Raw genomic sequence first — 13,512 nt, forward strand, 5'->3', positions numbered from 1 at the left:
AGAGCCCACAGCCAAGAGCTCATTTCCCAGAGCACCAAAAACAGAGTAGGTGCCCAGAGCCAGAGCCAAGAACAATGAGTGCAAGGCACAGAGCACTGAGTACAATGCCAGGAACCAGAGAATAGAGACAGAATTCAGAGAACAGATGGAGAGTATTGAAGGAGAGCTTAGAGCCAGAACCAAGATCACACAACCCAGAGCACAGAGCACAGAGCACAGAGCACAGAGCACAGAGCCAGAGAACAGAGCAGAGTGTAGAGCACAGAAACCAGAGCACAGAGCACAGAACACACAGCACAGAATACAGAGCACCAAGACCAGAGCACAGAGCACAGAGCACTGAGTCCAGACCCAGAATGAGAGACAGTGCCCAGAGACAGATTCCAGAGCACAGAACCCAGAGAGCAGAGCTGAGAAACACAACACATAGCTCATAGCTCAGAGACCAGAGGTCATAGGACAGAGCACAGAGCATAGAGCGTAAAGTGCAGAGCACAGAGCATAGACCCAAAGCTGTTGGCTCTGACCTTGAGTTCTAGCTCTGTGCTCTGCACTCTGTGCTCTGGACTCAGGTCACTGTGCTCTTCACTCTGTGCTCTGTCTCTGTTCTCTGTCTCTGGCTCTGAGTTCTGGGCTCTGTGCTCTGTGCTCTGTGTTATGTGTTCTGTTCACTGGGCTATGTGCTCCCCACTCTGTGCTTTGGGCACTGACTCTAGGCTCGGGCTCTGTGCTCTGCGCTATTTGCTCTGGGCTCTGGTCACTGGCCTTTTGTTCTTTACTCTGTCCCTGTACTCTCATTCTGGCTCTGAGTTCTGAGCTCTGACCTCTGTGTTCTGTCTCTGTACTCTGCTTATGTGCTCTAGGCTCTGGCTCTAGGCTCTGGTTCTGTGTTCTGGTCTCTCTGCTCTGGGCTCTGGGCTATGCACATTACATTCTGGCCTCTGACTCTGGCTCCTGCACTGTTCTCTGTACTCTTTTCTCTGTGCTGTGTGCTCTGTGCTCTCTGTTACACAATCTGCGATATGGGATCTGAGTCAGAGTTCTGGCTCTTTTCTCTGTCTTCTGTTCTCTTCACTAGGTGCACTGCCCTCCATGCTCTGGGCTCTGTCCTCCTCACTGTGTGCTCTAGGCTCTGATTTTGGGCTTTGGCTCTGTGCTCTCATCTCTGTACTCTGCACTCTGTGCTCTGTGATCTTGCCCTGAGCTCTGTCTCTGTCTTCTGGTATTGTACTCTGGGTATGGACTCTCGTCTTTCTGCTCTGTGCTCCTGTCTCTGTGTTCTGTGCTCTGGTCTCTGTGCTCCGCACTCTGTGTTCTATGCTCTGTGCTCTGTGCTCTGTGCTCTGTGCTCTGTACTCTCTATTCTGTGTTCTCTGTTCTGGTCTGTGGTCACTATGCTCTGGTCTCTATGCTCCTTACTCTGTGCTCTGTTTTCTGTACTCCACTTTCTGTGCTTTGCACTCTGACTCTTGGTCTGTCTCTAAACTCTGGTTCTGGACTCTGAACTCTGTCTCTCTTCTCGGGGCCCTGGCTGTGTGCTCTGTGCTCTATGTTCTGCACTCCATGCTCTGAACTCTGGCTCTGGGCTATGTCTCTGTTCTCTGTGCTCTGTTCTGTGAACCTGTGATGTGGGCTCTGTTTTCTATCGCTGTACTTTGCATCTATGCTCTGGGACCAGTGCACTGGGCTTTGTGCTCAGGTCTCTGAGATGTGGGCTGTATGCTATGATCTCTGGTCCCTGAGCTCTGTGCTCTGTGCTCTGTATTGGAGCTCTCATTTCTGAACTCTGTTGTCTGTGCTCTGTGCCCTTGGCTCTGGGCTCTATGCTCTGGTCTCAGAGCAGGAGCCAAGTGCCAGAGCCCAAAGCACAAGGTACAGAACAAAAGCACAGATTCCAGAGCAAGGGCACAGTACACAGGGCACAGAGTGCAGGCCCACAGTCAGAGACAGTGCCCATACCCAAGAGACCAGAGCACAGAGCCCAGAGCCCAGAGCACAGAGCACAGAGCACAGAGCACAGAAAACAGAGCAGAGAAAACAGAGCAGGTGCCCAGTGCCAGAGCCCAGAGTCTGAGTGCAGAGCACAGACCACAGAGTACAAAGCCAGGACCCAGAGAAGAGAGACAGACTTCAGTGCCCAGTCCAAGAGTATTGAGAAAGAGCCTAGAGCCAGAGCCCAGAGCACACAGACAAGAGCACAGGGCTCAGAGTCAGAGCACAGTGCACAGAGCACTGAACCCAGACCCAGAGTGACAGACAGTGTCCAGAGACAGATCTCAGAGCACAGATCCCAGAGACCAGAGCTTAGAGATACAGCAAAGAGCACAGAGCTCAGAGACCAGAGATCATAGCACAGAGCACAGAGCACAGAGAATAGACCCAGAGTTCTGGGTTCTGTTGCTGCACTCTGGCTCTGTGCTCTGCACTCTGTTCCCTGGACTCTGGTCTGTGGACTCTGTTGCTGTGCTCTTTGCTCTGTGCTCTGTCTCTGTTCTCTGGCTGTGTCTCTGAGCTCTGAGATCTGTGCTCGGTGCTCTGTGCTTTGAGTTCTGTTCTCTGGGCTCTGTGCTCTTGACCCTGGATCTGTGCTGTAGGCTTTGCATACTACATTCTGGCCTCTGATTCTGGGCTCCTGCACTGTTCAATGTACTCTCTGCTCTGTGCTGTGTGCTCTCTGCTCTGTGTTATGCACTTTGCGCTCTGAGATCTTCATCAGTGCTCTGGCTCTATTCTCTATCTTCTATTCTCTGCACTTTTTGCACTGGGGTCTGTGATCTGGACTCTGTGCTCTGCACTCTGTTTTCTGTGTTCTGTCTCTGTACTCTGGCTCTGTGCTCTGTGCTCTGGTCTCTGTACTCTCTGCTATGGTCTCTGTGCTCTGCACTCTGTGCTCTGTGCTGTGGGCTTTGTGCTCTGGGCTATGGCTCTAGGCTCTCTCTCAAAATTCTGGGTCTGCGTTCTGAACTCCATCTCTGTTCTTTCGGTCCTGGCTCTATGCTGTGTGTTCTGTGTTCTACACCCTGCGCTTTGGACTCTGGCTCTGGGCTGTGTCTCTGTTCTCTGTGCTCTGTGCTGTGAGCATGGCATGTGAACTCTGTGTTCTGTCTCTGAACTCAGTGTCTATATTCTAGGCTCTGTTCACTGGGCTCTGGATTCTGTGTTCTGTGCCATGATCTCTGTGCTCTAGGCTCTGGGCTTGTTGATTCGTGCAATGGACTCTGTGCCCAGTTCTGTGTGCTCTCTGCTCTGTGCTTTGTGAGTTTTGCTCAGCACTCTGTGCTCTCAGCTCTGGCTCTGTGCTCTCTGATCTGTGCTCTGGGTTGTGGGCACTATGCTCTGTGTACTAGTCTCGGTTCTCTGTGCTCTAGATCTGTATTCTGGGATCTGGGTCTTTGCTCTGTGCTCTGGTCACTGGGCTTAGGGCTCTGGTCTCTGTGCTCTGTGCTCTGAGCTCTGGACTTGATGATTTGTGCTCTGTGCTGTGTGCTCTGTGCTGTGTGCTCTTCACTCTGTGCTCTGTTCTCTGTACCTTGAGTTCTGTGCTCTGGGCTATGGCTCTAGGATATGTCTCTAAACTCTGGGTTTGGGCTCTCTACTCTGTCTCTCTTCTCTGGGTCCTGGCTGTGTACTGTGTGTTTTGTGTTCTTCACTCCATATTCTCTCTGGCTCTGTGCTCTGTGCTCTATTCTTAGCCTGGGATGTGGGCTCTGTGTTCATTCTCTGTACTCTGGATCTATGCTCTGTGCTCTGTGCACTGGGCTCTGAGCTCTGGGTTATGGGATGTGGGCTGTGTGCTATGGTCTCTGGTCTCTGAGCTCTGTGCTCTGTTCTCTGTCTTGGAGCTCTGGACTCTGGGCTCTGTGCTCTGTGCTCTGGGCTTTGTGATCTATGCTCTGGGCTCAGAGAAAGAGCCCAGATGAGAACCCAGAACACAGAGTGCAAAGCAAAGAGCACAGAGCCCAGAACCAGAGCACAGTGCACAGAGCACAGTGTCCAGATCCAGAGTCAGAGACAATGCCCAGAGCCAGAGTCCAGAGCAGAGTGCACAGAGCACTGAGCACAGAGCCAAGAGCACAGAAAGCACAGCAGGTGCTCAGAGCCAGATCTTAGATTGCTGAATGCAGAGCCCAGAGAACAGAGTAGAGAGCCAGGAATCAGAGAACAGTGACAGACTTCAAAGCCCAGACTCAGTGTATTGAGAGAGAACCTATAGCCAGAGCCCAGAGCACAAAGCCCAGAGCACTGAGCACTGAGCATAGAGCCAGAGCAGAGAGCACAGAGTGCAGAACACAGAGAGTAGATCACATAGCACAGAGTCAGAGCATAGTGCACAGAGCACTGAGCCCAGACCCAGAGTGAGAGACAGTGCACAGAGACAGATCTCAGAGCATAGATCCCAGAGACCAGAGCTCAGAGATATAGCACAGAGTACAGAGCTCATAGACCAGAGATCATAGCACAGAGAACAGAGCACAGAGCATGGATTGCAGAGAACAGAGCACAGAGAATAGACCCAGAGCTTTGGGCTCTGACCCTGAGCTCTGGCTCTGTGCTTTTCACTCTGTGCCCTGGATTCCTGCCAGTGTTCTCTGGGCTCTCTGCTTTGTCTCTGTGTTCTGTTCTCTGGGCTCTGTGCTCCACACCCTGTCACTGGGTACTGGGTAGGGCTCGGACTCTGTGCTCTGCAATCTTTTCTCTGGTCTCTGGTCACTGTCTTGTGCTCTTTCCTCTATCCCTGTACTCTGGCTCTGACTCCAAGTTCTGGGCTCTGAGCTCTGTATTCTGTCTCTGTACTCTGTTTATGTGCTCTAGGCTCTGGCTCTGGGCTCTAACTCTGGGCTCTGGGCTCTGCATACTACATTCTGGTCTCTGGTTCTTGGCTCCTGCACTGTTCTTTGTAGTCTGTGCTGTGATCTCTTTGCTCTGTGATATGCACTCTGTGCTCTGGTATCTGGATCAGTGCTCTGGCTCTGTTCTCTGTCTTCTATTCTCTGCATTCTGTGCACTGGGACCTGTGCTCTGGGCTCTGTCTCTGTACTCGCACTCTGGCTCTGTGCTCTGGTCTCTGTGCTCTCTGCTGTGTCCTATGTGCTCTCCTCTTTGCTCAGTGCTGTGGTCTGTGTGCTCTGTGCAATGGCTCTAGACTCTCTGAATACTCTGGTTCTGGGTTGTGAACTGTATATTGTTCTTCTGGTCCTGGTTCTGTGCTGTGTGCTCTGTGTTCTACACCATGTGATCTGGGCTCTGGCTCTGGGTTTTTCCTCTGTTCTCTGTGCTCTGTGCTATGAGCCTGGGATGTGGGCTTTGTGTTCTGTCTATGTACTCTAGATCTATGCTCTGAATTTTGTTCACTGGGCTCTGGGCTCTGTGCTCTGTGCTCTGTATACTGTTCTCTGGGCTCTGGGCTCCACACTCTTTGCTCTGGGAACTTGGTCTTGACTTGGGCTCTGTGCTCTGCCCTCTTTGTGCTCTTTGCTCTGTCCCTGTACTCTGGCTCTGTGTTGGGGGCTGCAGACCCCATCCTAGCCTGGCTTTCAGGATTTCAGTGTGGCCCTAATGCCGAGACAGTGGATTGCAACATCAAGGACTTCCAGTCTGGCACTAAGCCGGGGCAACCTGGCGCTGAGCCGGGGCGGCCTGGTTTGCAACATCAAGGACTTCAGTGCGGAACCTGGCACTAAGCCGGGGCAACCTGGTTTGCAACAAACAGCTGACAAGGACTTCCAGTCTGGCACTGAGCCGGGGCAACCTGGTTTGCAACAAACAGCTGACAAGGACTTCCACACTGGCACTGAGCCGGGGCAACCTGGTTTGCAACAAACTGCTAACACTGCTTAAGGAAGTTGCCCCGGCACTAAGCCAGTACCAAAAAGAATTGCTCTGATTGGACGAGGTGACCCATGCCCATCATGAACTCTCTTGATACATTAAATTGAAATCTAGTTCTTCCGTGTACCCTCTTTTTACCCCGTTTTATACTACATTGTAATCTTGCTCTCCCCACATCCTCTGTAACCTGATTGGCTCATGATTCATATAAATATGACTGTAACTGCCTTGTAAGATCATCAGAGGATGATCAGAGGAGGAAGAGAGAAGAATAAAGAGCTCTGATGAACAACTGATGTGTCGTGTCTCTCTCTGCGGGCAGAAGGAATGCGACAATTCTGGATCTGAAGTCTGGGCTCTGAACTCTGTGTTCGATCTCTGTACTCTGTTTATGTGCTCTAGGCTCTGGCACTGGTCTCTGGCTCTGGGCTCTGGGCTCTGCTCTGGGCTCTGTGTACTGTATTCTGACCTCTGTCTCTGGGCTCCTGCACTGTTGTTTGTACTCCGTGCTGTAGGCTGTTTGCTCTGTGTTATGCACTCTGTGCTCTGGGATCTGGACCAGTGCTCTGGCTCAGTTCTCTGTCTTCTGTTCTCTGCACTTTGTGCACTCAGCTGTGTGCTCCATGCTCTGTGCTCTGCACCCTGTGCACTAGGCTCTGACTCTGGGTTCTGGTTCTGTGCTCTGCACTCTCTGCTCTGTCTCTCTTCTGTGGCCTTAGCTCTGTGCTCTGTGCTCTGGTCTCCGTGCTCTCTTCCCTGGTCTCTGTGCTCTGCACTCTGTGCTCTGTGTTGTGGGCTGTGTGCTCTGGGCTATGGCTCTAGGCTTTCTCTCAATAATCTGGTTCAGGGCTGTGAACTGTATCCCTGTTCTCTCTGTCCTGACTCTGTGCCATATGCTCTCTATTCTACACCCTGCACTCTGGACCCTGGTCTGGGCTGTGTCTCTGTCCTCTGTGCTCTGTGCTGTGAGCCTTGGATGTGGGCTGTGTGTTCTGTTTCTCTCTGTACTTTGGATCTATGCTCTGGGCTCTGTTCACTGGGCTCTGGGCTCTGTGTTCATTGCCATGATCTCTGTGCTCTGGGCTCTGAGCTCATTGATTTGTGCAGTGGGTCTGTGCACTGTGCTGTGTGCTCTTGTCTGTCCTCTTGGCTCTGTGCTCTGTGCTCTGTGATCTGTACTCTGTGATCCTGGCTTTGGCTCTGTACTCTCTGATCTTTGCTCTGGGCTCTGGGCACTGTTCTCTGGGCTCTGGGTGTTTGCTATGTGCTCTGGTCTCTGTGCTCAGTGCTCTGGGTTCTGCGCTCTGTTCTCTGAACTCAGGGCTTGATGATTTGGGCTCTGTGCTCTTGCTGTGTGTTGTGTGATCTCTTTTCTATACTCTGGTCTCTGGCTCTGGGCTCTGTGCTTTATGATCTGTTCTCTGTGCCTTGTGCTCTGTACTCTGGTCTCTTGTCACTGTGCTCTGTACTCTGTGCTCTTTTATCTGTACTCTGTGTTCTGTGCTCTGGGCTCTGGCTCTAGAATCTGTCTCTAAACTCCAGGTCTGGACTCTGAACTCTGTCTCTCTTCTCTGGGTTCTGGGTGTGTTATCTGTGCTCTGTGTTCTGTATTCTGCACACTTGGTTCTGGCTCTGGGCTCTGCCTCTGTTCTCTGTGCTCTGGTCTATGAGCCTGGGATGTGGGCTCAGTGTTCTGTCACTGTACTCTGCATCTATGCTCTGGGCTATGTGCACTGGGCTCTGTGCTCTGGTCTCTGGGATGTGGGTTGTGTGCTATGGCCTCTGGTCTCTGAGCTCTGTGCTCTGTGCTCTGTCTTAGAGCTCTGGTCTCTGTGTTCTGTGTTCTGTGCTCTGGTCTCAGAGAAGGAGCCAAGACCCAGAGCCCAGAGTAAGAGTACAGTGCACAGAGTCCAGACCCAGTGTCAGTGTCAGTGCACAGAGCCAGAGCCCAGAGCCCAGAGCACAGAAATCAGAGCAGGTGCCCAGAGCCCGAGCCGAGAACACTGAGTAGAGAACACAGAGCACAGAGTAGAGAGCCAGGGCCAGAGAACACAGAAGGACTTCAGAATCCAGACACAGAGTATTGAGTGAGAGCCTAGAGCCAGAGCCCAGAGCACACAGCACAGAGTAGAGAGCACAGAGCACAGAGCCAGAACACAGAGCATAGAACCTGAGCACAGACCACAGACCACGGAGCATAGAGAACGGAGTACACAGCACAGAGACCAGAGCACAGAGCAGAGAGCTGAGAGCCCAGACCCAGAGTACAGAACTAGAGTACAGAGAAAGAGCACAGAGCACAGAAATCAGAGCACACAGTGCAGGGCAAAGAGACCAAAGCACAGAGCACAGAGCCAGAGCAAAGGGCACAGAGCACTGAGCCCAGATCCAGATTGAGGGACAGTGCCCAGAGACATAACCCAGAGCAGAGATCCCACAAACCAGAGCAGAGAGACATAGAGGTAAGAGATCAGAGAACATACCACAGGGCACAGAGCATAAAGCATAGTATGCAGAGCACAGAGCATAGAGCACAGAGCACAAACCCAGAGCTCTGTGCTCTGCCCTGACTTTGGCTCTGTGCTATGTACTCTGTGTTCTGGACTCTGGTCATTATGCTCTCTGCTCTGTGCCTTCTCTCTCTACTGTTTCTCTGGTTCTGAGGTATGGGCTCTGTGCTCTATGTTCTGTGCTCTGTGTTCTGTTCTCTTGGCTCTGTGTTCTGCACTCTGCTCTCAGCACTGTCTGGGCATGGGCTCTGTGCTCTGTGTTCTTTGCTCTGGACTCTGGTCACTGTCCTTGTGCTCTTTGCTCTGTCCCTGGACTCTGGTTCTGACCCTGAGCTCTGGGCCCTGAACTCTGTGTTCTGTCTCTGTACTCTGTTTATGTGCTCTAGGCTCTGGCACTAGGTTCTGGCTCTGTGCTCTGGTCTCTTTGCTCTGGTCTGTGGGCTCTGCACACTACATTCTGGCTTCTGGCTCTGGGCTGCTACACTGTTCTCTGTACTCTCTGCTCTGTGCTGTGTGCTGTGTGCTCTGTGTTATGCATTCTGGGCTCTGGGATCCGGATCAGGACTCTGGTTCTGTACTCTGTCTTCTGTTCTCTGCACTCTGTGCACTAGGCTCTGTGCTCTGTCTCTGTACTCTGTCTCTGGCCCTGTGCTCTGTTCTCTGGTCTCTGTGCTCTCTGCTCTGGTCTCTGTGCTCTGCACTCTGTGCTCAGTGCTGTGGGATGTGTACTTTGGGCTGTGGCTCTAGACTCTCTCTCAATACTCTGGTTCTGGGTTCTGAACTGTACATTGTTCTTTTGTTCCTGGCTCTGAGCTGTGTGTTCTGTGTTCTAAACCCTGTGCTCTGGGCTCAGGCTCTGGGCTTTTCCCCTGTTCTCTGTGCTCTGTGCTATGAGCCTGGGATGTGGGCTATGTGTTCAGTCTCTGTACTCTGGATGTATGATCTGAGCTCTGTTCACTGGACTCTGGGCTCTGGGCTCTAGGCTCGTTGATTTGAGCAAAAGGCTCTATGTTCTATGCTGTGTGCTTTGGTCTCTGTGCTCTGAGGGCTGTGATCTGCTCTGTGCTTTTTCCTGTGAGCCTGGGATGTGGGCTCTGTGTTCTGTCTCTGTACTCTGAATCTATGATCTGGGCTGTGTGCACTTGGCTCTGTCCTCTGGGCTCTGGGATGTAGGCTGTGTGCTCTGGTCTCTGGTTAATGAACTCTGTGCTTTGTGCTCTGTCTTGGAGCTCTGGACTCTGGTCACTGTGCTCTGTGCTCTGTGGTCTGTCTCTGTACTCTGGCTTTGATTCTGAGCTCTGGACTCTGGGCTATTTTCTCTGTGCTGTGTTTTGTGTTCTCTGGCCTCTGGGCTCTGCACTCTGTGCTTTGGGCACTGACACTAGGCTCAGACTCTGTGCTCTTGGCTCTTTGCTCTGGACTCTGGTCACTGTCCTTTTGTTCTTTACTCTGTTCCTGTACTCTGGCTCTGGCTCTGAGCTCAGGGCTCTGAGCTCTGTGTTCTGTTTCTGAACTCTGTTTATGTGCTCTAGGCTCTGGCTCTGGGCTATGGCTCTGTGCTCTGGTATCTGTGCTCTGTGGTCTGGGCTCTGCACACTTCATTCTGGCCCCTGGCTCTGGGCTGTTGCACTGTTCTCTGTACTCTGTGATCTGTGCTCTGTGTTTTGTGTTATGCACTCTATACTCTGGGATCTGGATCAGTGCTCTGGCTTTGTTCTCTGTCTTCTGTTCTCTGCACTCTGGGCTCTGGGCTCTGGCTCTCTGCTCTGTTCTGTGCACTGGGCTCTGTGCTCTGTGCTCTGTGCTCTGGCTCTGTCCTGTGGACTCTGCATTCTAGACTCTGGTCACTGTGCTCTGTGCTCTGTGCTGTGTCTCTGTACTCTGGGTCTGGGCTCTCGGCTTTGTTACCTGCCCTCCATGCTCTGTGCTCTGGGCTCTATGCTGTGTTCTCTGTCTGCACTTTGTGCTTAGGGCTCTGGGCTGTGTGTTCTGGTCTGTGGCTCTAGACTCTGTCTCAATACTCTGGGTCTGGTCTTTGTTTTCTGTCTCTGTTCTCTTTGTTCTGTGCTCTATACCCCGTAGTCTGCACTGTGGGCTCTGGGTCTGGGCTCCTGTTCTGTTTTCTCTGCTCTGTGCTCTGTACTCCCTACTCTGTGGTCTCTGGTCTGGTCTGTGGTCGCTGTACTCTGGTCTCTGTGCTCTTTACTCTGTGCTCTGTTTTCTGTACTCTGCGTTCTGTGCTCTGGGCTCTGGCTCTAGACTCTGTTGGTCTCTGGCTCTGGGGTTCCACATTGTTCTCTGTACTCTGTGCTCTCTGCTCTGTGATCTGTGCTCTGTGTTATGCACTCTGTGCTCTGGTATCTGGATCAGTACTCTAGCTCTGTTCTTTGTCTTCTGTTCTCTTTACTCTGTGCTCTGGGCTCTAGCTCTGTGCCTTGTGCTCTCTGCACTGTGCTCTTTGCTCTGGGCTCTGGGCTCGGTATTCTTTGCTCTAGGCTCTTGCTCTGGGCTCAGACTCTGTGCTCTGTGCTCCATAGTGTGTCTCTATACTCTTGCTCTGGCTCTGGCTCTGTGCTCTCTGTTCTGGTCTCTGTGTTCTGTACTCTGTGCTCTGTGCTCTGGGCTGTGTTCTCTGGTCTCTGGCTCTAGGCTCTGTCTCACTACACTGCTTCTGGTCTATGAACTCTTTCTCTGTTCTCTGGGTCTTGGTTCTGGGCTCTGTCTCTGTTCTTTCTGCTCTGTACTGTGTGCTCTGGGATGTGGTCTCTCTGTTCTGTTTCTGCACTCTGGACCTATAATTTGAGCTATGTGCTCTGTGCTCTGGTCTTTGTGCTCTGTGCTCTGGTCTCTGGGCTCTGGGCTCTGAGTTGTGTTCTATGTGCTAAGGTCTGTGGTCTCTGAGCTCTGGTCTCTGTGTGCTTTGCTCTGCACTTTTTGTTGTGGGCTCTTGCTCTGTGCTCTGTCCAGTGAGCTCTGTGTTCTGTACTCTGTGCTCTGAACACTGTGCTCAGGGCTCTCCACTCTAGGCTCTAGGCACTGTGCTCTGAGCACTGGTCTCTGGCCACTGTACTCTGTGCTCTGTGCACTGTCTCTGTACTCTGGCTATGTAATCTGGGTCTGGGCTCTCGACTCTGTGCTCTCTGCTCTGGTCTCTGTGCTGTGAACTCTGTGCTCTATGTTCTGTGCTCTGTGGTCTGTGCTCTGATCACTGTGCTCTGTGCTCTGGTCTCTGTCTCTGTTCTATGGCTCCGGTGCTGAGCTTTTGGCTCTGACCGCTGTTCTCTGTGTTCTGTGTTCTTGGCTCTTGGCTCTGTGCTCTGTGCTGTGGTTTCTGTGCTCTGTGCTCTGTGTTTTGTGATCTGGGCTCTGGGCACTGTTCTCTAAGCTCTGGTCTCTGGTCATTGTGCTCTGTGCTCTGTGCTCTGCACTCTGTGCTCTCAGCTCTGGATCAGTGCTCTTGCTCTGTTCTCTGTGCTCTGCACTCTCCTCTGTGCTGTGGGTTTTGTGCTTTGGGCTCTGACTGTGTGCTCTCTGCTCTCTGCTCTGGGATCTGTGCTGTGGTCAGTGTGCTCTCTGCATTGTGCTCTGGTCTCAGAGTAGGAAATTAGAGCCAGAGCCCAGCACGCATAATTCAGAGCAAAGAGCACAGAGTATAGAGCATAGAGCACAAAAAACAGAGCAGGAGCACAGAGCCAGAGTTCAGAGCACTGAGTGCAGAGCAAAGAGTGCAGAGCACAGAACCAGGACCCAGAGAACAGGGACAGATTTCAGAGCCCAGACACAGAGTATTGAGAGGGAGCCTAGTGCCAGAGCCCAGAACATACAGCCCAGAGCATAGAGCACAGAGTACAGAGCCAGAGCCCAGAGCACAGAGTGCAGAGCACAGAATACACAGCAAAGAGCTCATAGCTCAGAGACCAGAGATCGTAGCACAGAGCACAGAGCACAGAGCGTAGAGTGCCTCACAGAGCACAGAGCACAGGGCACAGAGCCAAAGTTGCTAGCTCTGGCCTTGATTTCTAGCTCTGTGCTCTGGACTCAGGTCACTGTGCTGTGTTCTGTGCTCTGTCTCTGTTCTCTTTCTCTGGCTATGAGTTCTGGGCTCTGTGCTCTGTGCTCTGTGCTCTTTGCACTGTGTTTGCACTCTGTGCTCTGGAATCTGGATCAGTGCTCTGACTCTCTTCTCTGTCTTCTGTTCTCTGCACTCTGAACCCTGAGCCCTGTGCTCTGGACTCTGTGCTCTGAACTCTGGGCTCTAAATCTGACTGTGTGCTCTGGCTCTTTGCTCTGTGCTCTGTCCTCTTTGCTCTGTGCTCTGTCCTCTTTGCTCTATGCTCTGTGCTCTCTGCTCTGTTCTCTGTGCTCTGTACTCTGTATTCTGTGTTCTATACTATGGGCTGTGTGCTCTGGGCTATGAATCTTGACTCTCTCTCAATACTCTGGGTCTGTGCCCTGAAATGTATCTTTTTGCTCGGTCCTGACTCTGTGCTCTGTATTCTCTGTTCTACTACCCGTGCTCTGGTCTCTGACTCTGGGATGTGTCTCTGTACTCGGTGCTCTGTGCTGAGATCCTGGGATGTGGGCTGTGTATTCTGTCTCTGCACTCTGGATCTATGCTCTGGGCTCTGTTCATTGAGATCTGGGCTTTGTGATCTCTGCCATGATCTCTGTTCTCTAGGCTCTGAACTTGTTGATTTGCACAACGAGCTCTGCTCTGTGCTGTTTGCTCTGGGCTCTGTGCTCTGAGCTCTGTGCTCTGCACTCTTTGCACTTGACTCTGGTTCTGCGCTGTTTGCTCTATGCTCTGTGCTCTGGTCACTGTGCTCTGGGCTCTGAGCTCTGCACTCTACATTCTGGCCTTTGGCTCTGGGCTCCTGCACTGTTCTCTGTACTCTGTGCTCTGTGCTGTGTGCTGTGTGCTCTGTGTTATGCACTCTGCCATCTGGGATCTGGATCAGTGCTCTGGCTCTGTTGTCTGTCTTCTGCTCTCTGGACTCTGGGCCATGGGCTCTGGCCTCTGTGCTCCACATTCTATGCTCTAGGATCTGACTCTGGGCTCTGGGTCTGTGCTCTGCTCTCTGTGCTCTGTGCTCTGGTCTCTATGCTCTGCACTCTCCTCTGTGCTGTGGGTTTTGTGCTCTGGGCTATGGCTCTTGGCTCTCTCTCAATATTC

The sequence above is a fragment of the Sciurus carolinensis genome (assembly GCF_902686445.1).
Source record: "Sciurus carolinensis chromosome 14 unlocalized genomic scaffold, mSciCar1.2 SUPER_6_x, whole genome shotgun sequence".
Taxonomy (NCBI): domain Eukaryota; kingdom Metazoa; phylum Chordata; class Mammalia; order Rodentia; family Sciuridae; genus Sciurus; species Sciurus carolinensis.